Source organism: Gorilla gorilla, chromosome 9 (genome assembly GCF_029281585.2).
Source record: "Gorilla gorilla gorilla isolate KB3781 chromosome 9, NHGRI_mGorGor1-v2.1_pri, whole genome shotgun sequence".
NCBI lineage: Eukaryota > Metazoa > Chordata > Mammalia > Primates > Hominidae > Gorilla > Gorilla gorilla.
Genome location: NC_073233.2, coordinates 34,657,135 through 34,685,126, shown reverse-complemented (window position 1 = coordinate 34,685,126; position 27,992 = coordinate 34,657,135). Strand labels below are relative to the sequence as shown.

The 27,992-nt window shown below is 35.5% G+C and overlaps 1 protein-coding gene across 2 annotated transcripts in view; it reads right to left on the bottom strand.

The window, feature by feature from the left end:
• Nucleotides 1–27,992, bottom strand: part of METTL15 (methyltransferase 15, mitochondrial 12S rRNA N4-cytidine) — a 225,727-nt gene that overhangs the window by 8,106 nt on the left and 189,629 nt on the right. The window lies entirely within an intron of this gene.

The following is a 27,992-nucleotide window of genomic DNA, read 5'->3' as shown; positions in this document are numbered from 1 at the left end:
GATAAATGAAAAAAAATGGATGAATGAATGGATAAAAATCCAGGATCATTAGTACAGTTTCATTCACATCATCGGGTGTGTACGGCCTGTGTGCCAAGCCTGTATATCAAACCTATGTGCCCAAAACTTATGTATAAAGCCTGTGTGTGTCTATTGCGCCTATGTACCCAAAGCTTATATGTATAACCTGTGTATCCAAGACCTATGTCTTGCTCAGCCTAGCGGGTGGAGTTTAAGGAACATGGCTGTGCTTTGGTCAAGGATAGGCCGAGGTAGGATGTTTACATCCTGCATGACTCAGTGAGTTCAGAGCAAAGGCATATAACTCCACTTGTTATCACAGCCATGTAGCCGTAACATGGGAAGGCCATCACTCGGTTCTATGCCAATATTGTCTGTAAAAGGTATAATTGCCCTGCTGACACTGTGCAGGTGCACCCACCCAGAGAAAGAGAGAGAGAGTCAGAGCTGTCCATCTTTGCAGACAGAGAGAGGGGAGCCAGGACAAAGCTTGGCTTGCTCATGCCCAGAGAAAGAGTTAAGCTGCTGACCCTGAAGCCAAGGGAATGTCAGCCATGCAGCTGCAGGCATGGGGGCAGCAGGAGCCACAGGGCAGGAGCAAACAGCTGAAATAAAGGCGAACAGTGTAGAGAGCTAGTATAAGAAAGCTGTCGATGAGAGCTGCTGCTAAATAAAATCATCTTTCACCTGCCTACGGCCCCGATTGTTCTTTCTACTTATCCACCCACTCCCTTCAGACCTCGGCATGGCATTTGTTACAGTCATGAACCTGACAGGGTGGGTCTATAAAGAGCACAATATTCAGTCATATCAATAAGTGACTAAATGAGCAGCATCACAATTTTAGTCACAAAAAGCATTATGAAAATACTTTTTAAATGTCATGATATGGGTCCAGTCCTCTATGCTACTTTTTGGCTAAATGTGATCATGGGAACCAAAGTATGATTTTTGTTAGAGCAAGTGAACTCTCAAATTTGCCAGCAATTTCCCTGTCTCAATACAACTGATTGCATGCACTTAATTATACCTGATAATGATTGAGAACATCCTTAATTAATCAATTATTTGTACATGCAATGGAGCACCTGCAAATAATTTTAACCTCAGAAAATCCAAGCTTGGAAGCCTTTATTACCTGACATAGGGGAAATGTGCAAAGTGAACTTCGGTTTTGCATATTTCTTTTGCAGAAAAAAATGAGACATGATAATATAATGGTAAAACTTGGAAATTTAAGTTTTAAAAATCCTCAATATCTTCAGTGATTTAAGCTCAAGTTTTTCCCCAAAGATTAATGCACAATATTGTTAAGATTTTATGTAAACTTTTTTTCACTTAACAACTATAAAATCCTAAACCACAAATTTTCTCAATTCTTCAAAATAGCAGAACTGTTTTCCTCCTTATACTTTAAAATAGAAAAATTTGTTAGTAAAACTGACTACAAAAGGAAATTAAAGGCTAATGTACATTTAATGGGAAGATGTTTTCATGTTAAATAAACTTTTAAAAGTAAGCGTGCACTAAACCCATTACGGGAACAAGTTCTAATTTCAATACAATTTTGAGACATTATTTGGCACTTACTTCTCTCACAGTAATGCTGGGAAAATTCATGGCATAAGGGATTGACCCTAGCTGTGAAAGAAAATTGTTAACAAGTTCTGCCTTATTAGAGGCACTCCATTCTCACATTCCAGATCAGGTTTGTTGATGGTGGTGTATTTTAAGACTCTTGACAGTTTTATATCCTTTCTGTTTTCTTTGTCTCACATCAGCAAATTCTGATGGCTCTGCATCTGGGATATATCCAGAACCCCACCACTTCTTACCAGCTCTACCACTATGACTCTTGTCCAAGCCATCATCTTTTCCACACATCCACCAGACTGATCCTTTTAAATACAAAAATTAATCACGCAAACACCTCCAACATCCCCTGACCTTGCTCTTAACTGAACCTTGGCATGGTCCTGCCTAAGTCCTTTGACCTGTACTTAGAAGATCTACCTTCATAGCCCTGAGTGGCTTACTCCCTACTTCATTCAAGTCTCTTTTCAAATATCACATAATACAAAAGGCAGTCTCTAACTATGCTTATGAAAAACAGCACCATGTCACTAGTCCCCTTACCTTGGTTTAATTTTCTTCATAACACCTTATCAGAAACAAACATTTATTTGTTTACCATCTGTCTTCCTCCACTAGAATACAGACTCAGGTAAAATAGAGACTGTATTCACTGCTATAAAACCTTTGCACCAAGAACAGTTGGTGGATTGAAAGAATGACTACATTTGTACTTCCAAGTTATAAACACAGTCATTGTTAAAAAAAAGAAAAAAAAAAGCCAAAGGAAATATTATCATTTGTATATGAAGTCAATAGTTAATGTCACTACTCTTTAAATTCTTTAAATTCAAGAGGCAACCAAGAGGTATACTTCCTTTTTTCTTCATACACATGTATGACAAAAATATATATAGGTGTATATGTGCATATATATACATATACTTATAAGAAAAGAATCATCTGTAAAATAATCTACAACTTAGTTTACTTATCTTTAAAAACTAATTTCAGTTGTATAAATGCATTATAATTCATTTTGTTTGTTCATTTAACAAATGTTTGTAGTGTCAAGTGCCAGCCAACTGGAAACACAATAGTAAATAAGATAGAAGTGGTCTCTGGTGGAGCTCACACTGTCACTGCAGCAGGAACATTTAGGATGGTTTTTATTTTTTCCATCACAATAAAATGATGCAATAAACATGTGAACTGTACATTTTATAATTCTACATAGCAGAAAAACTCTACAAAGTAAAATGACAGTCACAGTCTGGGAAAAATACTTGCAACTGTATGTGAATCTTGTATGTCTCTTGGAGTTGTTAGGTCAAAGGGTAGTTATGTCCACTTAAATTTGGATCAATATTTCTAAATATACTCTCTAAATAGATTATACCAACTTACTTCCATCAATAGTATATGAGAGTCCATCTCCTCACATTCTTACCAGTACTAGAAGATATCACTCTTTAACCCTGACTAGTCTGATAGTAGGTAAATCTTAGCTTACTGCTGTTTTAATTTTCATTTCTTTGGCAATTAGTAAGGTTGGACATCTTTTCAAATCTAATAGCCTATTGATTCCAGCTAGAAATTGCTTGAACAAATCCTTTATCCATTTTCCTGATGTGATGTTGGTCTCTGCTTTACTGATTTGGAAGAGCTATTTATAAAATAAGGATATTAACCTTTTGTCAACTATTTACATAGTTAAAAATATTTTTTCCTGAACATTTGTAAATGTCTTTTAATTTTGTAGAGTTTCTGCCATTCAAAAATTAAACATTTTTATACAGACTTTTTTTTTCCAAGTAGTTTTAGGTTTTATTAAATTTAGGAAGTTTTTTCCCACTCTAAGATTATAGATACAATCAACTCCACTTTTTGATATATCTCTGGTTTTATTTCTTATATTTGAATATTTAATCCACACAAAATTTGTTTTTTAGTATATGAGGTTCAAATCTAACTTTTTTTCAAAATGACATAGTCAACTTATTTATTAAACAGTACATTCTTTTCGTACCCATTTGAAGTACCCTCTTGATCATATACTACATTTCTATATACAGATGGATCTGCTTCTGGATTCTCAATTGTGTTCCACTGATGCATTTCTCCTATTTTTCTGCAAATACCACGTTATTTTAATTATTATTAAATATCTTTTCAAGTAAGTTTTGCTATCAGGTGGGGCAACCTTCTCCCCATCATCTTCTCCTCCACCAGCCCACAATCATCTTTCTTTTCAACATTCTTTTCAAAATTATCTTGGGTATTCCAATGTATTAATTGCTCCAAATTAAATTTAGAATCAAAGCATATAAAAATAAAAATTTTGACTGGAATTATAGTAAATGTGTAAATTTATTTGTGTAAAATTTATCATAATGTTGAAGCAATGCATCCAGGAAACACAGTATTTCCATTAATATTTTATATGTCTGTTATTAAAGTTTAATAGTTGTCTTCACTTAAGTTTTGGTTATGTTACATGCAAGCACTATGTTTATGCATATACCTTTTAATCACTCCTATGAAAAAGCATAAAAAATGATAATACTTCTATTAACAAAACATTGTGTAATGGAAATGTCACTGACCTTCAGAGAAAGGGCTCTAAGTTCAATTTTCAGATCATTCACTTTTTTTATGGCTATTTGATGTGGGGTAAAACACTTCTGAGTTTCTCCATTCTAGGATGAAATCATAACACTTCTCACAGGATTATTGTGAAAATCACCTTAAAAAATGTTCAGAAGCATTTAGTGCATATTGGGCATAAAGTACTCATTTTATGAATGGCATAACACAGTTACTTATTCTTCTCAGTTGTAAAATGGAGTAGGTAGGAAGGGGATTTGATATGTTAATTTAAAGGTTCTGCCAAGCTTATTCTACTTTCAGCCTGGACTAATGGAGAGCGGGTAAGATAAAGGGCTATTGAAAACCCCTGAAGCATCTGAGTAATGCTTATTCAAGTTAGGTATTGGACTAAAAGATTTCAGCATCCGAAATGAAGTATAAAATTTTCCTAATGTATAAATTAATGGAACATTCTCAAATTTACAAAGTAGTACTTATGTTTTAAAAGTATAGAGACTTACAATGACTTAAGTATGAAAAAAATTGTCTTTAAAAAAATGTTAGTTTTACCCTATTTGGTAATTGATGCTAAGGATTTTAAGAGACCAAATTTCATCAGCCTAAACCTTCCATGTTGTATTTAAACCATCTAGCTAGAAGTTTATTTTCCATAATTAAACTTCTAGATTTCTCTTGCCACCTGAGATATACAACTTGTATTTGGGCATTTTAAGAATGCATTTTTGTTTTTTCTCTATTCTTTTCTTACTCCTGTGCCTAGTTTTCATGGAGCACCTTTCTGCACAGGTATTTTTTTGGGGGGGTCGGGGGCACAGGGTCTCACTATCACCCAAGCTGAAGTGCAATGGCATGACATAGCTCACACTGCAGCCTTGAACCGTGGGATCAAGTGATCCTCCCATCTTAGCCCCCTGAATAGCTGGGACTATAGGTGAGCATCACCACACCCAGCTAATTTTTAAATTTTTGTGTAGAGATAGGGTCTTGCTATGTTGCCTAGGCTGGTCTTGAACTCCTGAACTCAAGCGCTATTCCTCCTACCTTGGCTGCCCAAAGTGCTGTGATTATAGCCGTGAACCACCATGCCTTACTTTTTAAGCACGGCTCTACAAGGCTAAAATATATTGGAGTGATTTTAAACCAGCCCCTTTGTTTTCACAGCTCAAAAAAAAAAAAAAAACAATTTATTTAGTCTGCCTATCAACTGAATTGCATCTGAGGTTACCAGAAATTGTATAGACTAAAAAAATTTATTACCCACAATGTACTAAACACTGGGGATTATAACATTTCTGAATACATAGTCCTTGCTCTCATGAAATTCAAACCTAATGAAAAGAATGATATGTAAATATTGTGATTAAGTGCTATAAAGAAGAATTATACATGCTCATATGAGAGTGAAGAAGAAAGACAGAAGAACATTGACTCTGTATCGCACACCATTTTCCAAACTTCAATCCACAACCAAACACCAGTGTATCTGTTGTCAAGTAAGTCTGGGAAATGCAACATGCTACACTCCTTTTTCCAGGATTCACAATGCCCATTAACATGGTAAAGCTCTTAAGATAACTGTATAACTTTGTTTACCCACAATTTCCCAACTTTTTGATAAGAAACTGTTTTAATTTTAATAACAATTCCACAGTATTTATTTTCTGGATAACATACTTGGGAAAATACCGGAGGTAGATTTTGTTTTAATCATGTTCCACATATTTAATTCTTACAAAAATTCTGAGAAGTATGAAATAGATGTTCTAATTTTCGTTCAAAGGTACCAAACTGAGGGGTTAAATGTCTCTTCTCAAGTTCACAGGGATTGTAAGTAGTCTTATTTGACTAGTTCATCTCAGATACATTCTAGGAAGTCTAGATCAGTATGAGTTTTCTCAAAAAAAAAAAAAACCTTATTTTATTATATATATGTGTGTATTTTTTCAGTGTCCTAAGAATGTTGTTGAGCTTCTTTCTGTTTCTGGGTGCTCAAAACAAAGCAACAATTTTAAGATGATATGTTCACCAAGCCATCTCATCTTTTTCCTGATCAGAATTTAAGGAAGCCAAGATGAGATCACATGGCTTAGAGTGATTTCCAGAAGCTCTAATTCCACGTCTGCTATTTTATACAACAATCTCATTTTCTGGGAGAAAATGAGTGTGGAATTTTTAAACCTGAACAGGCTTTTACTGAGAGATGTTTTAATGGAAGCCAAATCACTATGCATCGAGTTGCAAGAGTTTGGCTTTCTCCCTACATTTCCCTTGGGGAGATGTGCATTGTCAGGCCTAAAGACAGCACATCTGGTGAAGGCGGCAACTGCTGTGGTCTCTTATCCTGGGAATGGTAATGAATACCTTTGGCTTTTGTCCTTTTTGTTCTATTGAAAATAACTTATTGTTAGTTCAGGTTATTGACTGTACATTTGTCTCTTTTTCATCTGCTTTCTTGATAGTGGGTTTAAAAAAGAATCAGTTGCTACTGCTGCCATTGTCAAGATTTTTGGGCAGGTACTGATTACATGTGTTTGATTAAGAATCTAGACTCATCCAATGCAGTATATATGGGCTTTTCTTGACTCACTTACTAGGAAGGGAGCCTTTTACAGTTGTTTTTGTATTTGAAAAATGAGTGCTTAATATTCTCCAGTTAAGCAAGATGAGGAGAACAAGCTTGTATACAAATGTAATAAAAGGCTGAGATGGCTAAAACCTTAGGAAATTAGGCCCAGCTAAAACAATAATTTTTGTTTTATTTAAAGCTTAAGAAATGTTGATAGAGAAAACTAACTTTTAAAATACACTTGTTGTTATACATTTCTTACACAGTATTTTAGCAATGAAAGAATAGTGCTTCTTGTTCTCATTTCTGTGCTTCTGCACATACCGTTCCTTCGGCCTAGAATGTCTCCCTCTTCTTGTACTTTACATCAATTAATACTCACTAATGTGCTGTCTTCTCCAGGCAGTTCTGCAATTATATATATATATATATATATATATATATATATATATAATCAAATTATTTACCCCTCTGTACTACTTGTCTACCAACCTCCACTAGGCTGTAAAAGGTCCAGAGATCTTTTCTTACTTTCCTTTACTTCCCCAATCCGTTTTAAGGCCTGGTACACAGCAGGTGGCAAAGAAAAAAGTCCTCTCAATAAGGGATACCCTTCCAGTCCCAGACAAAGATCAAGACGTATCATAAACAATATTCGGAATGTGGAAATTCATGAACTCCCTGAAATCTTCATAGGATTTTGCATGTACATGCAATTTTATGTGGAGATGCTCTACTGCTTCCATCAAATTCTTAAATGAACAAGTGACCCACAGTAGGTAAATTTCTGGTAAATGCAAATTGGGAGTTGGCTGAGTTTTTAGCTTACAACTTACCACTTCTAATGATATCACCCCAAAAAAACTTCTGTATGCATTTAGTTTTGTTTTTCTTTACCTCCAGAAATATTCTACCACTTAGCATCACTGGAAGCATTGATTGAGAACCCTGTTTCATGTATGATATCAGAAGCTGGAAACTCTATCAGTGAATCCTTGGTTTTCTTATGACTCACAAAGAATTTCACATAAAGTAAGAGAAAATCTTGCTTAGTAACAGTCTGCACTACATATAATAATAGAACACAATTTGTATGTGAAAGTAGTAAGATATATTTCATTCATAAAAAGCACCATGCTTCTGGCTAGATAAATGATTTGAAGTCCCAGAGAGAAATTGCAATTTTTAGTTCTGGGATACCCTTATGCTAATTACACTTTTTAAAATTTAATACATTCACGTGTTTAAATGTATTGAGATTTTTAAGCTTGTGAATGAAATTAGCATCGTGCTGTGGCTGTCAACGTGATGCATTGCAATTCCCCCTGAGTGGTAGGGTTTAAATATTAATTCAGCTCTTGCACCTGTTTGCCGGCATTCGGCTGTTGAATTTCCATCACACTTAATAAGTCTCGGTGACGCAACTCATGTCCTTTTGCCTGGGCTCCTTTAATATAATGTTAAATTCTCACCCATCTGAAATTCAAGTAATATTACAAATTTCAAACTGTTAATTAAAATCTGTGAACTTGAATGGTTCTGGACAAAATTGGCTTTACTCAGTGAGGTTCTTTTTAAACTTCTTCAGAGTCTCATCTAATCCCCAACTCCTACCAGGTTAAGTCTGATGACAACATGATCTCACTATGGGTGGTTGAGATTTACAAATCCTCATACAATAGGGAAAAAAATAAAGTTATAAGTTTGAACAAAAAGGTAATGAGGAACATTAACTGCTGAAATGAAATAAGAAACATGGCCCAGAATTAAAGGAAAGAACTGAAATTTTTCATAACTATTTTTCAATAAAACTAATTCTACACTACTGTATTAGTCCATTTTCATGCTGCTGATAAAGACGTACCCGAGTCTGGGCAATTTACAAAAGCAAAAGGTTTAATTGGACTTACAGTTCCACTTGGCTGAGGAAGCTTCACAATCATGGTGGAAGGCAAGAAGGAGTAAGTCACGTCTTACATGCATTGCAGCAGGCAAAATGAGAGCTCATGCAGGGCAATTCTTGTTTTATAAAACCATCAGATCTCATGAGATCCATCCACTATCAGGAGAACAAACGGGAAAGACCCACCCCCATAATTCAGTCATCTCCCACCAGGTCCTTCCCACAACACATCGAATTATGTGAGTTATTAAATGAGATTTGGGTGGGGACACAGAGCCAAACCATGTCATTCCACCCTGGCCCCTCCCAAATATCATATCTTCACATTTCAAAACCAATCATGCCTTCCCAACAGTCCCCCAAACTCTTAACTTATTTCAGCAGTAACTCAAAAGTCTGCAGTCCAATGTCTCATCTGAGACAAGGCAAGTTAAGTCCCTTCTGTTTATGAGACTGTAAAATCAAAAGCAAGTTAGTTATTTCCTAGTTGCAATGGGAGTATAGGCAATGGGTAAATACAGCAATTCCAAATGGAAGAAATTGGCCTAAACAAACGGGCTACAGGCCCCATGAAAATCCGAAATCCAGTAGGGCAGTCAAATGTTAAAGCTCCAAAATGATCTCCTTTGAATCCACGTCTCACATCCAGGTCACATTGATGCAAGAGGTGGGTTCTCATGGTCTTTGGCAGCTCCACTCCTGTGGCTTTGCAGGGTATAGCCCTGCTCCTGGCTGCTTTCACAGGCTACTGCTGAGCATCTGTGGCTTTTCCAGATGCATGATGCAAGCTGTTGGGTGGATCTACCATTCTGCGGTCTGGAGGCTGGTGGCCCTCTTCTCAAAGCTGAACTAAGTGGTGCCTCAGTGGGAACTCTGTGTGGGGGCCCCACATTTCTCTGCCACACTGCTCTAGCAGAGGTTCTCCATGAGGGCCCAAGCCCTGCAGCAAACATCTGCCTGGGCATCCAGGTGTTTCCATACATCTTCTGAAATCTAGGCAGAGGTTCCCAAACCCCAATTCTTGACTTCTGTGTACCCACAGGCTCAACACCACATAGAAGCTGCCAAAGCTTGGGACTTCCACCCCCTGAAGCAACAGCCTGAGCTGTAACTTGGCCCCTTTCAGCCATGGCTAGAGTGGCTGGAACGCAGGGTACCAAGTCCCTAGGCTGCACAGAGCAGGGGGGCCTTGGGCCTGGCCCATGAATCCATCTTCTCCTCCTAGGCTTCTAGGCCAGTGATGGAAGGGGCTGCTGTGAAGACCTCTGACATGCCCTGGAGACATTTTCCCCATTGTCTTGGGGATTGGCTTCTCCTTACTTATGCAAATTTCTGCGGTCAGCTTGGATTTCTCCTCAGAAAATGGGATTTTCTTTTCTATCGCATTGTCAGGCTGCAAATTCTCCAAACTTTTATGCTCTGCTTCTCTTATAAAACTGAATGCCTTTAACAGCACCCAAGCCACCTCTTGAATGCTTTGCTGCTTAGAAATTTCTTCCCCCAGGTACGCTAAATCATCTCTCTCAAGTTTGAAGTTCCACAAATCTCTAGGACAGGGGCAAAATGCTGCCAGTCTCTTTGCTAAAGCATAACAGAGTCACCTTTGCTCCAGTTCCCAACAAGTTCCTCATTTCCAACTGAGACCACATTGGCCTGGACTTTATTGTCCATATCTCAATCAGCATTTTGGGCAAAGCCATTCAGCAAGGCTCTAGGAAGTTCCAAACTTTCCCACATTTTCCTGTCTTCTTCTGAGCTCTCCAAACTGTTCCAACCTCTGCCTGTTTACCTAGTTCCAAAGTTGCTTCCACATTTTTGGGTATCTTTTCAGCAATGCCCCAATCCCAGTACCAATTTATTGTATTAGTCCATTTACATGCTGCAGATAAAGGCATACCTGAGACTGGGCCAATTACAGAAGAAAGAGGTTTAATTGGACTTACAGTTCCACATGGCTGTGGAAGCCTCACAATCATAGTAGAAGGCAATGAGGAGCAAGTCACATTTTACATGGATTGCAGCAGGCAAAATGAGAGCTTGTGCAGGTCAACTCCCGTTTTTTAAAACCATCAGATCTTGTGAGACCCATTCACTATCAGGAGAACAGCATGGAAAAGACCTGCCCCCATAATTCAATCATCTCCCACTGGGTTCCCTCCCACAATACATGGGAATTATGGGACCTACAAGATGAGATTTGAGTGGGGACACAGAGCCAAACCATACCAACTACCTATGTCTTCGTTTGCTCAGCATAGATGGGATACCTGAAATTGAATCATGATTCCCATTACCTATTTAGGTGGTCACCTTTATATTTAATTACTGGACATTTCATGAGTGATTGAGGCCCATTTGCCACATACAGAAGTCTAAGCAGGAGGTTCTAGCATATTTGAGACCCATTACAAAATACTTTATTTGAACCCTTTATGAATATTCTACAGGGCATGCATTATTGATCCCAGAATTGGGCCATATGCACTTCCCAGAGTTGGAAGATGGTAACACACAGATGATTAACAGTGCTGCCTTTTTCTTGAGATCAGCACATACTCATAATCAATCCTTGCACTCGAAGATAAAGTTGCATGCCTTCCTGTAGCATACTTACCTGCAATAGAACACTTCTCAACTGTATTACAAATGTTCTTCAAAAAATATTTATCTCTCCTACTGACATATAATCTTCCAGAAGGTAGAGGTCATGTGTTTTCATCATTTTTCTCAAAACAGGCTTGTTGAAAGACCAACAGACTGACTGAATTAAAGATTACATATACAATTCTCTGATGTCCAATAGCAAATGGATTTTAATTAAATCATAAATTATAGATATCTTTTTTCACTCACATCCAAATTCAATACTGAACTTCCTCCTCCAACTTTTATTTTCCTACCTGCTCTATACCACTAAATTGCTGTAGAAATAGTGCCCAGTAAAGGCTTTTGGTTTCTAGAAGAACATGTATACATTTTGAAAAGCATGTTTCAAGGGCTAAAGGCATATATGTGCTATTAATCTCACTTTGAGACTTTAGCTTAGAAAATATCCACCTTCCAAAAAAAAATCCCTTAAATATGCCCAAATTATTTATTATATAGCTTTTAATAATAGCTCCCACTTGGAGGCCAACTATCTAATGATAAGTAAGTTAATAAATTATGGTATCTCTACTGATATCTAGTATATTGGCATAAAATTTAAGTAATATAATAAAATAGTAAGTAAAAAAATCCAAAACTATATACAATCCAATCACTCCAACACAAAAAATGTGAGAATAAATAAAGAGATAAAAGTAACATGCGATAGCATATTTATGTTATAGTTGTACAATGGTATTACAGGTTTTTAAGTTTTTTTTAAATTTCCTAACAATTTTCCATGACATATAAACAAAGATACTTTTATAATAGAAAAATAAAAGTCCTGTACTTTATAATCTTGAATTTTAATTACTGAAACATAAATTCATTAATCATTGATTATTAATAATGAATTCATGATATTTATGAATTCATGATCTTTAAGATTATGAATTCATGATCTCAATGATCATGAGTTTTAATTATTTTTGCATGTGTTTGTGATGTAGATTTTATCAACAATTAGACAAGGTAAATTCTTATATTGTTTTTCTTTTGTCAAGTACCTATCATGTGCCCAGAACTAGAATAGGTAGTTTTAAAAGGTAATTTCTAATCATTACAATAATCTTATAAATTAGAAACCATTATCCTATTTTAGAGAGGCTTAGAATAGTCATGTCATTTGTTCAAGTTCACAAAGCTAGTAAATGGTAGAGATGGAATCTGAACCTAGGTTTTTGTATAACTCCAAAACTAACTTATTTTTCTATTACTCAGTGATACAATAGAAAACAGAGACATGAACTCTGACTAATAATACGAGAGTGAAGGGGCTTAAAAAAAAGAAAAAAAAAAAACAAGTCCTATGGTGGGAATGTGTTCCCCAAAGTTCATGTGTTGAAACTTAATGCCCAATGTTAACAGTATTGAGAGATGAAACCTTTAAGAGATGATCAGGTCATGAGACTGTCCTCATGAATGCTACCATCTCAGGAGTGGGTTAGTTTTTGAGGAAGTGAACTCCTGAGAAGAGAATGAGTTTGGCCCCCTTTCCTCTCCTGCATGCATGCTCTTTTGACCTTCTGCCTTTCTGCCATGAGATGACATAGCGAGAAGGCACTCACTAGATGCTGCTCTTTGATTTTGGACTTCCCAGCCTCCGGAACCATGAACCAAATACATTTCTGTTGATTATAAATTATCCAGCATCAGGTATTCTGTTATAGCAGCACAAAATTGACTAACACAACAAGAAAAAAAGAACAAAGCAATAAAATACAGCATATTGGCTTGGTAGTTTGATGGAAAAGTCCATTTTTCATCAAAGGAGTATAGAGACGAAGTCAACAACTTTTATGTCCTACTTGGTAGATTATCATTCACAGCTACAACTTCTGAGATAGACAGCTGAAGCCCAAAGGGCTCTAGACTAATGTTTTCCAGGAGACTATGCATAACTGTCAACATTTTTTCTTCTTTTTAGGAAGCAAATGTAGTAGCTTCAATATCATTGTTATATATATGCTGTCTCTAAAACAGTTTAATGAATAACAATAATTGGGCAACAGAAATCTCCATTCAACAATCATAACTTAAATTATAATGAATAATAAAACACATTATCTTAACAAATTCCAAGCTTACAGCTTATTGTGTGAGGTCTAACATGTCACCTGGCTAATGAGCTGCTGGTGTACCTGAAATGAGTTGGCTGCCTATCCTAAGAGTTCTTCAATGTGATGAAGAAAAGGGTGGGGAGGATAAAGTAGCAGCTGGGAATAACAACTTCAACAAAAAAAAGGAATGCTTTCCTCTGTCTCAGCTTTCTTACATTGCTTCTTAAGCTTTAGGTTCCCAGTCCCTTGACTGCCACTGATATCTCTACCTGCTGACATCTTAGCCATCCCTTCAAAGAGCAATGTACTGGTATAGGAAGTTTGTCTTTTCTGATGAATCTATTAATGAAATTTGTATAGCACTGTCCAACTCACTCAATTACCCACTAACTCACTCATACTTACGTGTTCATTCAACAAAGGTTAAAAATAAACAGATATCTCTAGACATCTAAAATATGTTATCTGATTTAGTTATCCAAGAATCATTTGAGGTAGCTATTACTACCCATATTTTGCAGATAAAGAAATAGATTCAGAGAAGATAAATTTACAAAGCTAGTAAATTACAGAGTCAGCTCAAATCTATGTGACTCAACCATTCTTGCTTTTTTAGGGCAGTCTATTGATTCCTTTAACACATGTTCTAAGAGATGTAAAGTATTCAAGTAAATTACATATGGTTGCTCTATCCTTGAAGAGCTCACACAGTTCATAAGGTAGACAAAGTATAATGAAGCAAATGCTAGTTAGGCATATGAACACATAATGAAAAAGTAAGCAACTTCAGGAGGATGGCAAGAAGGAAACGTTCAGGGAAGGATCTAAAGTAATAATATATGAACTGAATCTTGAAAGTGAGTATGAATTTCTCACAGGAATTTCTCCCTGTACTACTTGTTCATGACATTTCCAAAATTGACAATTATACATTTATTTGAATGATTTGAATATTTATTGCCTGTTTCTCTCACTGAGAAAGAGAAAGGATTAAATAACTTTCCAAAGTCATATAACCATTAAGTAGCAAAACAAAGATTTAATTGCTGCTCTTTCTGACTGTATAAAGCCTGCCATGCCACATTGCCAAGAGGAAGATAAAAGATGAACAAACTGCTGTGCTAGTTTAAATCAAAGACCATGCCCAACTTGGGAAATAATGGATGGACTCTCTCTTCCTCTCTCTCTCTCTCTCTCTCACTCACACACACACACACACACACACACACACACCACCACCACCACCACCACCACCACCACCAGCAGCAGCATTTAAGCTAGGTCTTAAAGATGAAAATACTTCAACTGGTGGAGACGGAAAGAGATTTTTTTCCAGGTGGAAGATATATCACAATCAAAGATACATGAAATACAATGTAAGACATGTTTAGGGGAAACAGACAGAACAGTTAAGCCAGAATGTAGAATAATATCAGAAAATATGAAAAAAGAATAGCTCAGACTAGAAAATAGGCCTTCAAAAATCAAGCTCAGGAGTCTGGGATCAAATGTATCCGTAACTGGAGTCATTGGATGTTTTGAGCAAGTAAATGATGTGATTAGTAAAGCTGTGATATCTTAGGGAATTGGTTGGATATTAAGGAATGGAATAAAGCCCACTCAAATTAAGATTCTAAAAAATTATTAAAAGGTGGTATAGGAATCACAGAAAGCTAACAGCAGGAAATATTACTAGGCCTTTAGGGAATTGAGAAGCAATCAGACAAGCATTCTTTGCACGCCTGTGTTTGGTTATATATTCATGGGTGTGTGTGTGTGTGTGTGTGTGTGTGTACCTCTGAACATTTCCTCCATTTTCTAGACATTCATTCTTTCCTCAAACTAATTGCCTTCATTCTGCTCTTGGTTCCCAGTTTTCCTAACTCTGACTTTCCCCTTGCTTTGGATTGACAATGAGGCAATTCTGTCCCCAAATCTATATTTCCAGTACCATCTACTTATAGTTTCTAAGTTTCCTGGCTCACATTTTGAGAGAAGTATCTAATTTACATGACTCTCCAATTAGTTGCTTCTGGAGTAAAGTGGTATAAACACAGGTGCCTAGGTTTCTTTACCAGGTATCAGTAGTTGATGGGGGGGGTCTATGAAATTCAATGGGAAGAAGATATGGGTTGGGTAGAAACTCCAAAATATGTGTAATGCAGATGGATCTGAGTGGAAAAAGTAGACGTGGGTAGGCCTCTAAGAAGTCTATTGTAATAGTCTAAATAACAGATAAACAATGGTAATGGTGGATATTTACAAGAGATGACTGAATTAAGAGCCACCATCAGGACAGAATTTAAGTGATTAAATGAAAAATTGTGTGTGGGGGGCACAGAAAAAAATGACCCAGGGATATCTCTGAAGTTTCCATCCCAGAGACTAGGAAAATGCTGTTGTAGCATCATAAAACGCAGGAGATTGAATGGTCTAATAATACACTTACCCCTTACAAGAAAGAAAATAAACGAGAACCAGAGAGAAAAAGTTATTTGTCTTGAGTAACAGTCAATTATTGGCAAAAGAGAAATCAGACTTAGGGAAACTGGACTTTGCTAGAGGATGGTGATAAAAATCTGGACCATGGGTTCTGGGGTATGCTCCAAGATCCCCAAAGCAATGCAAAAGAATACTACTCAATGGTAATAATTAAAAATGCAAAGTGAAAGGTACCCATGTTAGTAAAGATGAAAGGTAATAGGATTAGGCACTAAATAGTAAGAGATGAAGTAGAAGTTGGTCAGGACTAGAGTTAGTCACAGTTGGGCAGGTATAGACCAAGAGAAAAAACAAGTTAGCTGGGAACCAAGAACAGTTTAAAGGGGAGGTTTGTCAGTCAACAGTGGTGGGGTGTCAAAAGTGAGATTTGTGACGAGTCAAAAGCGAGATTTGTGTGATCAGCCAGGTAGTTGGCAGCAACCAAATGGAAGCCAGATATTACCGTAAGGATAACAACGCCAGGAAGAGAAGACGATTTTGGTGGAGAAGATAATGAAAATTTCAACATTATACATTTTGAGATTAAAGTATTGACATGAAATTTCGGCAGACATACAGAGCAGGCCACTACAAATGAGGGAGTACAGCTTGGAAACATAAGTCTGAGCCAGAGCCATCTATCTATGTATCTATTGATCTACCTACGATTAATCTATCTATTGGTTGATTGATAGAATGGCTATCCATCTTGCCATCCATGCCTATCTATCTATCTATCTATCTATCTATCTATCTATCTATCTATCTATCTACCTACCTACCTATCTATCTATCTAATCTTTCTTTCTATCTGATGAACCTGCTAAGGGGAGACACTTTAGTGATGAAGAAATTTCAATGCAGCCTCACATATGGTAAACAGTGGGGAAAGAGAGTGGTTTCTTGCCCCTGGAGATTTGGGGAAACTAAACGTTATCATGCTTTGGTAATATACCATAATAACTGTCATTAAAAAAGCCCTGTCAACAAAAAATTACTAAAAAAGACAAATTATAGGGTGCATCCGGCTCATATAAGATAACTGAATGATTTTAAAGGAGAATAAGAAACTTATAATCAGTTATAGCTAATTTCAAGAACTATCTGTTCTTTGAAGCACTACATAAACAATTACAATCCTGGGAGGAGTCTATTCTATGAGTGGAACTGTGTCAATTAAAAAAATTAACAAATGGGTTACACAGCAGATTAGATACACCTTAAGAGTGAACCAGTACAGTATCTTACCTAGATTATAACACAGAGATAGAAAGACGTGGGAAATACAAGAAACTAAGTGTTGCAAAGGAGTAGAGAGAATGGGAGGAAAAAAATATGGCTAAAGTCTGATATTTTCAGGAATATAGAAATATTAAAGAAGCTCATTCTGGTTCATGAAGGACAAATAAAAACAAAGTCACAACCAAGCACATCACAATTAAATATGAATGACAGGAAAATCTTAAAGGTAATCAGAGAAACAGAAAGAGTAACTATAAAATAAAGACAAGCAGACTTTTCATTAGCCATAATAGATGTCAAAAGATAATGAAATGATATCTGCAAAGTACTAAGTGAAAATAATCATAAACCTATCAATTCTACACCCAACTAAGCATCATTCGAAAGCGAGAACAAAACAAAAATACAGTTAGACAAATGTACCAACATACTCTCATAATTTGTCTGTGGCTTTATCTTCATCGAAGATATCTTAAAATATGTACTTGGGTAGGAGGAAAATTAATCCCAGAAATTAATGGGATTCATGAAAATATTATAAGAAATCAGTAAACATATATATGTAGCCAAATAAATACTACGACATCTGCTATGTAACTAGGAAAGATCATTTTTTGTTAATTCTTAGAAAGTAAAACCTTTGTCTTCATCTTCATCAGTGCCCAGCACAAAGTAGACTTAGAATAAATACCTGATGGTTAAGTCGATACATAATATGTGTATGAAATAGGTGTTTCTAGGTCAAATTCACTACTTTGCTAATGAGAAAACTGAAATTACAGAAGACTGACCCTGTATTTTATGGCATATTTAGCCTGATTTACCATTTAAAAGAATAGGAAAGGTACTACAAGTGCAAAGACAATTATTACATTTTCTCTTATTTTTGTAGGTCTGAGTCTACCTAATAGTAAGTGCCTATATGCTAAAGAAACTAGTTGATTAAAAGGCCTTCTTTACTAGTTGTACCTAGTCAAGCTCATTGTATAAACATCAAAACTATGAACAAAATGGCCATTCATTTATTCATTAAAGAAATATTGATTGAGCATCTATTTTAAGACAAATAATATATCAAGTTTTGATGATGCACCAATGAAGAAGACACATCTAATCCTTCCCCTCATATAGTCTTGTAGTCCAATTGATAAGAAAGTCATTAAATAAATAATTATGTATTAGGAGAGGTAAGAAGTCAGCAAATATTTCTTGTTGTTTACTGTGTGTTATATGCTATCACACACAAAAAAAATGTAAACAGAGGTGATCTATTCTATAGTTTATAATACAGTAGAAGTGATTCTAAGTGATTAGAAATATTCGAGGCAATATACAGTCATCTGAAGATTACAGCGATACAATAAATTAAAATGTTTGGGAAATGATGAAACTGTTAATATTTCTGACAAAACTGAAGAGTTATAAGAAATATAAAATATATTAAAAGTTAACAAATTCCTATTTTAAAAATTTTAACAAACACATTTCCTAGATATTCCATAATTTTTCAAATTCAGCCACAAAGCAAAAGATACAATATATAATAAGTTGGAAGTATTATTCTTCATTTTTAGTAACAAAGCTTAAACATCAAACATCAAAACTACTCTTTCTTCCATTATTACCCTCTCAGTCCCAAAAATATAATCTTTGATCTTTGTCAATCCATTAAAATTGGGAATTCTCTCTCTTTGACATTCTTTAAAATAACTTGAACATTTTAAACTCTAAAAATGAAAGCATATGCTTGTCTTCAAAGAACATCCTGAAACATACAAATATAATAGCTGATGTGTGACACTACTACTTTAAGGAGTGGAGGTGCATACTGTTGATTCTCTCAATATTTTTGGGTGAAGTAAAGAGAACATGTTATTGCATCTGCCACCTAGACAAGATCTGAATCCATGTAAATATCAAAAACAAGACAGTACAAATAATATGTAAGACTGCCTGATCTAAATTCTGAAATGGATCGTTCAGATAAATATCTGCCACCAAATTCTTAAGGCTTCTGAATAACTAGTTATAGGAACAAATAATCTTTCTTCATTTTTAACAATTAAAAAGGAGGAAAAGATGGCCTGGCTAGTCATATATATCTTCATAAAATTAATATCAATTTGAAAACTGCTAATATATCAAACATACAATGCCAGCAGGTCACTCTAATTTTCACTTGCAGAAGTACTAAAAGTATAAAATAACAAGAAATGGAGCAATGAGGTAACAGGATGCATTTTCTTTTCTCTTTTTCCCTAGAAGCAGTCTAAAATTCATCCAGAATCAGGAAGATCTAGAGTACGTGGTTATGCTAAATTACTGTCCCAAAAATCTGACCCAGCTCAAGGTCACATTTAGGAAAGGGGATTCTAAGATAATGAGGAATTCCAGGAATTTGGAATTATATTAGGTCCTAGAATCGGACTCTGAATTGCCTGTCTTCTACTCTCCTCTGCCCCCTGAAATCCCACCTATTTCTTCATTTATTTGTTTATTCATCTTTTCATGTCTGTAATTCATGAATTTCTATTAGTTGCCAGGAACTCTTCCATAAATAAGCATCACTTCTGCCCCTAAAAGGCCTAACTCAAAGGTCTCCTTGTCTATAACTTCTACTTGACCCCTCTCTTCATTAAGTCTAACCTCTCACTATACGAAAATGAATTTCTCTTTTTTCTGGGTTCTCATACCTTTTTGTTCATGACTCCATTATTTATAGTATTTATCACAAGATACAAAGTGCTGGGAGTATGGGACATCCTTGAAGACTGAGCTGTCAGCATTCTCCAGCAACACTGCTGTACCTTAATCATAAGAAAGGGATCTAGAACAGTGTTATAATCAGGAGCTCAGAGTGTAAAATGAGATTACTAGCTTCTAATCCCAGCTCTAGTTGACAAGAGGAAAGTAACCTAATCTTTTTATACTTCAGTTACCTCATCCATAACATGAGGATAAAACCAGTACCAGCCCCATGGGTTGCTGTGAAGATTAAGTGAGTTAATACAAGAAAATGATTTCACATAATACCTAGTATTTGCTCAGTAAGTGTTAGTTAGCATTATTATTTATCATTATTATTATCAATAAATTAGGGTTGGGCTAATTAGTCAGTTGGGACTGGAACATTCCCTGCTCCCCATTTGGTGCCACAAACTGAGAACAGCTAGACATTTTTAGGAAAAGTTACTCAGGTTTTCTTTCTTTTTTTCCACATTCCATTCCCTTCTGAGTTGGAGTTCATGTACAGAATGTCTTTTGAAAGGATTATTTATTAAAATAAGAAACAAAACATAAGTTTACTTAAACAATGTCATTTGCTAATTTAGTTGGCATGTCACTATACATACAGTGTGTAATAGATTGAGTTCGAGAAATTTGAAATGACAAAAGAATAAGTGTAATTTTCATAGCAGTGGCAATGACAACTATGATATATTGGGGAGCCATCCAAACTCAACTGTAGGTTTGACCATACCATTTTCCATCAGAGTGAAAACTGAACACTCTAACACTTTTCCTTCCATTTCTTAATCACAGCAATGTTAGTATAAAGAGTACTTTTTGAGAAAAATGAAGGAAGCAACATGTAAGTTATTAAACAATAAAAGGATGTCAAATTATCTTGATCAGGAATAAGTTTATGTTCCAACTAAAAGAAAATGACTATTTCTTAATAAATTTTATTATTTTATTTTATTATTTTTGAGACAGAGTTTTACTCTGTCAGCCAGGCTGGAGTGCAGTGGCACGATCTCAGCTCACTGTAATCTCCAGCTCCAGGGTTCAAGTGATTCTCATGCCTCAGCCTCCTGAGTAGCTGGGACTGCAGGAATGCGCCACCACACCCGGCTAATTTTTGTAGTTTTAGTAGAGTCAGGGTTTCACCATGTTGAACAGGCCAGTTTCGAACTCCTGGACTCAAGATCAGCTTGCTTTGGCCTCCCAAAGTGCTTGGAGTATAGAGTGAGCCACTGCGCCTGGCATAAATTTTATCTTAACATTATCTTTTATTTTGAAGGTTCTCTCTGGATTAACAAAATGATGCTGAAAAAAGATGATGGTTTCAGATACAGGTTGAGGCATGAGCCATTGATGCCACTGTGGAAAGATATACCTTAACATGTCCCAGTGCAGAAAAAGACAATTATTCTTCTCCTTCCTACAAGTCACATAACTCCTAAGGGAAGAACATCTTGGAATGAAGTGATCAATCTATCACAAATCACACTGTTTGGTTATGGACAGGAAAATAGAATTGGAAATGGAAGTCCACACTCAAGAGTTCCAACTACTGCATTCCTTTACTGTCTGAATTACCTTAGCTCTGAATACAGAGGAGAAAAAAAAAATGCTTACAAGAATATTTGCACTTTAAATTTCACAGATAATAAATGTCATTTATTAGTCATAGCAAGATTTGTTATTCCTATTTTCCAGATGAGGAAATGAGGGTCAGAGAAGATAAGTGAACTTACTCAGTTCACAGAACAAATAAGTGGCACAACCAGAAACAAAATTTGAGAATTTTTGATTCCATGTCCTGGAGAGCCTCACCTATTCCTCAAGCTGCTTTAATTTATACTGAAGACTTTGATGCTCAGGTTGTCTCCCTCTTCAACATGAAGGAAAAAGTACAGTTTATCCTCAGTAACACCTAAGAACTTATATATTTTTTCCCCTTGAATTTTCATTTTTACTTTGGCTGGAAATGTACGTATCCTTTTATTGATTTATTTGTTCAACAAGCATTCATTAATCTCTGGTTATGTACCCAGTTTATGAGTCAGAATAAAGGTTACACAAAAGTTTCAGGAAAGGAATAAATCTATACATTTAATCAACATGAATCACAAATATCTAAGAAGTTTCTCCCCCTCCTTTCTCTCATTCAAATAATTATAAGCCTTCTGTCACCTTTTGATTGTTTAGAGATCAATTATCTATTTTATCAATTATTTTATTTTTATTTAACCTAAATCTCAATGATCTGAAAAGTGACTGGTATACTTCTTTGATTTTTAACATGAGCTCTGAGACTACAAGTGAATTTCAACATTGGTTTAAGCAAAACATAATTGGCATGGTTATGTTTACTAAAGAAAATTAATGATTATTATCATAACTATTATTTGCCTCCAGTTTAAGATGAGAAAGATGAGGTCTAGAATTATTCAAGTTTACACAAACAGCAAGTTGAAGAACCAGGACTTGAACAAAGATGTTTTCATTAAACTAGTTAGCATTTAACTGGTAATTTCCTTGATGTAACCGGAGAATGAAAAGAGCGCTAGAATACGAAAAAGCTCAAATATAAACTATGGGCAGCCAGCCTCTTGAGGAAAATACCCAGATTTCTTTATTCAAAGGGATGTCTAGAATCTATCTCATTTTTAAGACTATGCAAAACATCAATACATCAAATACATCAATTCTGCAAAATCCAGACCATGGCCATTTTTTCAAAATTAAGTGCATAAATTTTCTTTCTTCTGAAGAGCTTGAGAATTTTTATATGTGTCATTCATCATAATGAAGGATTTTTAATTAATAAAAATATTCTATCAAAGCATTATTATTCTTCACAGCATTCTTAAAGAATAAGATGGGAATTAATATCATTTCAACTTACAAAGATGAATAAAGTACTAGAGGGCAATGTAGTTTTCCTAACTTACCTGCATATGTTAGTGTTAATGTTGTGGGGGACGTATTAGTCGTTTTCATGCTGCTGATAAAGACATACCCAAGACTGACCAATTTACAAAAGAAAGAGGTTTAATTGGACTTACAGTTCCAAATGGCTGGGGAGGCCTCACAATCATGGCAGAAGGCAAGGAGGAGCAAGTCATCTCTTATGTGCATGGCAGCAGGCAAAGAGAGCTTGTGTTAGGGTCTCAGGTCTCATGAGACCCATTCATTATCATGAGAACAGCACGGGAAAGACCTGTTCCCATGATTCAATCATCTCCCAGTGGGTCCCTCCCACAACACATGGGAATTATGCGAGCTACAAGATGAGGTTTGGATGAAGACACAGAGCCAAACCATTTAAGAGGACATTTGCTTTTTATGACCTACAAGACTGAACATCAATTTTTAAAATTAATGTTGAAGTTATTTTACTGAATCCAAACATTCTAAAAGCAGAGCTTTTCTGATTGAATGTGCATTTTGTTAACTGTATAAATTAACATTGAAAAAGTATTGCCAGGAGCAGTTGCTTACACCTGTAATCCCAGCTACTCAGGAAGCTGAGCCAGGAGGTTGGGGATCGCTTGAAGCCAAGAGTTCGAGACAAGCACGGTCAATATGGTGAGACCTTATTTCTAAAAATAAAAATTAAAAAAATTAGCCTGCTGTGATGTTGGGCACCTGTAGTCCCAGCTACTCAGGAGGTTGAGTCAGGAGGACAGCTTGATCCTCACAGCTCACTGCAGCCTTCAACTATGATTGCACCACTGCACTCCAGCCTGGGTGACAGAAGGAGACCCTGTCACTTAAAAAAAGTTTTTTAATAAAAAATTCTAAAAAATGTATTTACTAAATACCTTTCAGGTGTCGAACATTAGGCTAAACGCTATGACACAGTAATTAGTACAAAAGTCACAGCAGGGCTTATAATCTTGATGTTTATAGTCTAGAACAATACTGTCCAATAAAGATGTAATGTGAAACATGTTATTTAACATTTTTCTATAGCCACATTTAAAAAGCAAAATAATTTTAATACCATATTTGACCTAATATATCTAAAATATTACCATTTCAACATGTAATGAAGATAAAATTATTTTTGTAATATTATAATTTTTTTCAAACTAAGTCTTCAAAATCTGGTGCATATTTTAGATTCATGGCGCCTCTTAATGCGGAGTAACTACATTTCAAGTGCTTTATAGCCACATGTGGCTGTTGACAATGGTGTTGCACAATATAAATCTAAGGGAATATTTAAATAGTAAGCAAGCAATAAGATACAGCATAATAAGTGCCAGACAAGGGAATGCAGTGCAATGGTAGCACATAGGAGACCATCTCAACTAATGTGAGTAAAGTTGGAAAAAACTTTGTGAGGAAGTGGCATTTCAACTGAGCTCTAAAGGATGAGCTGAAATTAGCCAGAGAAAAGGGTAGGGGTAGGGCAGGGAGATGAGAGAAGAGGAAGGTCAATATTCCAGGCAGAAGGACATCCAAGGCCTGCAGGTGAATGACTATGGTGTGCTGGAAAGACTATTAAGAACTTCAATATGGCTGGAACAAAGACTATTATGTGGAAAGGGGAAGATGAAAAGACAGGCAGGAGCCAGTTCATGGAGGAAGTTGCAAACCATGTAAAGGAGTTTTGCTTTTATTCTAAGAAATCTATCCTTTCTAAAGTCTCTGCGCCTGTATTATATTTATGGAACTGGCGACTTCAGGCTGAAATGTGCTCGTCTTCACCGGAATACAATGGGGAGTAGGACAGATGAAGATGAAGAGGCTAAAGCTAGATGACCATTTATTAGAGGTGATGAAGAATCTAGTTCTAGATTAGATGAGTCCCTTAGGCCATTTTCATCTCTTAGATTTTACAACTCCAACTCTTTAGCTAGAACATTAGAATAAACATTATGTTTAACAAAATGTGGACTTGTTATTTATGAATCATTTTTGGAGGGAACACTGTATATAACACTGCATATGTATTAAATATTTATATTAAGATTCATGGCCAGTAGTTCTGAATAGCATATGTATGAACATGTGTGGTAGTAAGAACAGTGAAATCCTACAGGTTGTTTTTGGAATTCTCTTGTAAGTTGCTTATAAATTACTGCTTTGATAATTTGCAAAGTAATTCACAATGCTTGTAAGTGCTCTGTTCCAACTTGGAGTCTTGAACCTGTCTTTTGGAATTCCCATGATATGGAAGAGTACTGGAACTGTAGTTATTTATACTAGCAAAACGCACCAAACTTTAGATTTTACAATTAACAGCTTAATCACGTGACTTACAGGATCCCACTGAGCATGTGATTCCAAGTGTGTTGTTCTTTCTTGTCCTACTGAATTACTAGTTTTTGGAAAGCAAAGAAAGTGATTTATATTTCCATCAATATGGATTTTAATATGTGTCTGGAACTGTGCTGCATATTTCCTAGAGTGCTTGATAGTTTTGAACATATTTAGTATGAATTTATCAGAATCAGAAAACACATTTAAATATAGTCATTGCATATTATAGCTTGCCAAAATACATGTTTGTTAAACAAAGATATTGCTTAGGAATTGTACTGGGTTTATAGAGTCCCCCACAATTCATGTCTACGTAGCACAATTCATGTCTACCCAGAACCTATAAATGTGATCTGACCTAGAAATAAGGTCTTTGCAGATACAATCAAGTTAAGATTAGGATATATTGGATTAAGTGTGGGCCCTAAATCCAACATGACTGGTGTCCTTATAAGAAGAGGGAAATCTGGGCACAAAGACAGATGCCCAGGGACAATGCCAAGTGACTATGGAGGCAGAAACAGTGATATATCGACAAGCCAAGGAACACCAAGGATTGCTGGCAACCGCCAGATGCTAGGAATAGTAAGGAAGGATTCTCCCCTAGCTCCCTTCTAACATCTTGATTTCAGACTTCAAGTCTCCAAAACTGTAAAATAATAAATTTCTGTTGTTTTAAGGCACAAAGTTTGTAGTACTTAGTAACAGCAGCCCTAGGAAACCCATGCAGGAACTTGCGCCCTTCCAATTGTGTCACATATTTTCTTTATGTAGTACCTCTTGATTTATTGGACTGGACAGATTTAACCCTTTTCTCTGTTAAACAAATTGTGTGAGGGTAGGATTCTATTCTTTGGATTCTCTGGTATTTCTATACAGTTCTAGTCCCATCAAGAGAGCTGTGCACTTACAGCCCAGAATGTTCACTGTTGTTATTACATAATTTAATTACATATTACATAAACTGATGAAATATGAATGCAAAAGGAAAGACAGCTGCAGTTTCCCTGAAAACTAAGTTGGAAACTTTGGAAACTCTTGTTAAAGGTGAATCACTTAAAAAAAATTCAATCAAATTAGGTATGAATGAGGCAATTATAAAAGACTAAAATCATGAAAATCTAGAAAAACTTCTCATTCAGATGGCTTTGCAAATGCCTTTAAAGGCTTACTTCATTTTACTAAAACTATAACCAGAACTTATAGGACATACGTCATGGGTGTGGTTTGTTAAGAATCAACTTCATGGAACTGCAATTAAAATGCAAGCATACAAATATATGTATATTTTTATAGGTTCTATAATTATCTGCTTTTATCAAATTTTCTATTGACCATACTATCATAACTCTTGATTACAATAAATAGGAAAGAGAATTTTCACTGTAAGTAGAGGTTATTATATGATGTTTTCACTCAGTTCCCTGACTGTTTAATCTATTAGTCTATAAACTTTGTAAACACAGAGGGTGTATCTGATTAGCTCCTATTTTACCTTTAGTATTTAGGAAGTAGCTAGTATAAAGCAGCCTCTCTCAAAATATTTTTTGAATAAATGAGGACAAAATGAAAACACATTTTTGTTTTTCCCTTTTCCAAAAATTCATATTATCATTAATAAAGTGGTATTATTACAGACTGATATTTAAGACATAAAAATGGACTAATTCCAGATAACTCAATGTTTCAATGGCATTTACTAAATTGAGGTTTTATTTACCATATATGAACATTTTCACTTTTACTGTATCATTTCTCATAGCTCTAATGTACTTTTCATATCATAATCTTTCTGAAGGTACTTAAATTGTTCCTATTGTACACCTTCACATAATTTCTACTTAATGCCAAAGCGTTATTTCCGCAAGTTTACAAAGTAGGATGCACAGACAGAAAAGGTAGCTTAAAGGCAGATTCCCAATTATGCCTTAAATTTATGAGCTTCTGAATTCTAGATTACTATTGCAAGCTATTGACCCTCCCTGAGCCTCAGTTTCCTTAGTAATCAGATGAGGTTTGCTGACTAGACAAATTTTAGGATGCTCTCTAGCCCCAACACCTCATTTTCAGCACCAATTTTAGATTTGCTTATAAATAAAAAAAAAATCACTTCTCACTGCTTTTCTTTCCAATATGGGAGACAGATAATAACACATAGCTAAATAATTACAGAAAGGATACGGTGGAGACATGTTAGTGAGTACGGAGTGGTTAAAGGAACACAAGACAGGGGACGACTTTAATGTCGGCATGCTGGTATACACACTTTTTTAGGGGGGGAAATATGAAATATTTTATGTTCATATAACCACAAGAATTCTGCTCTTAAACTTGCCTAAAGAAATCTCAATGGTAAGTTCAAAGGGCCCTGAGATATGTGGCTTAAAAAATTAAAGGCTAGTCAGCTCTTTATATTTCATTATAATAACTAAGTGGAATATAGTCTTATTTAATTATATCATAAAACAATTGCTATGTGATCTCTAAATAGTAATGATCTAAATGAATTTATAATTAAGTTTTACTTCTTAAACTATGGATAATATTAAGAAAGAGACAGCCAATATCAGGTTCTATTTATAAGTTACACAAATATTCCTTTTTTAAAAACTTCTTAACATTTACTTAAGTAATTTAATAGGAACCATTGAAAAAAAAATCTTAATACATTTGGTAAATAAAAATGATACAGGGTTTCAGATGGTTCAACAAGATGAAAATTTTACCATTGGAATTCTGTTAAATAACTGCAAGAGTTATATTTTTGCCTTGGAAAACTTTCATCACAGAACACAGCTGTGAAACAACTTTGGCTTCAAACAGAGAGGCTATAATAAAGTGCCTCCTAGCTAGAGTTAGGTTCAAGAGGTTTATGGTGGTGAATAGC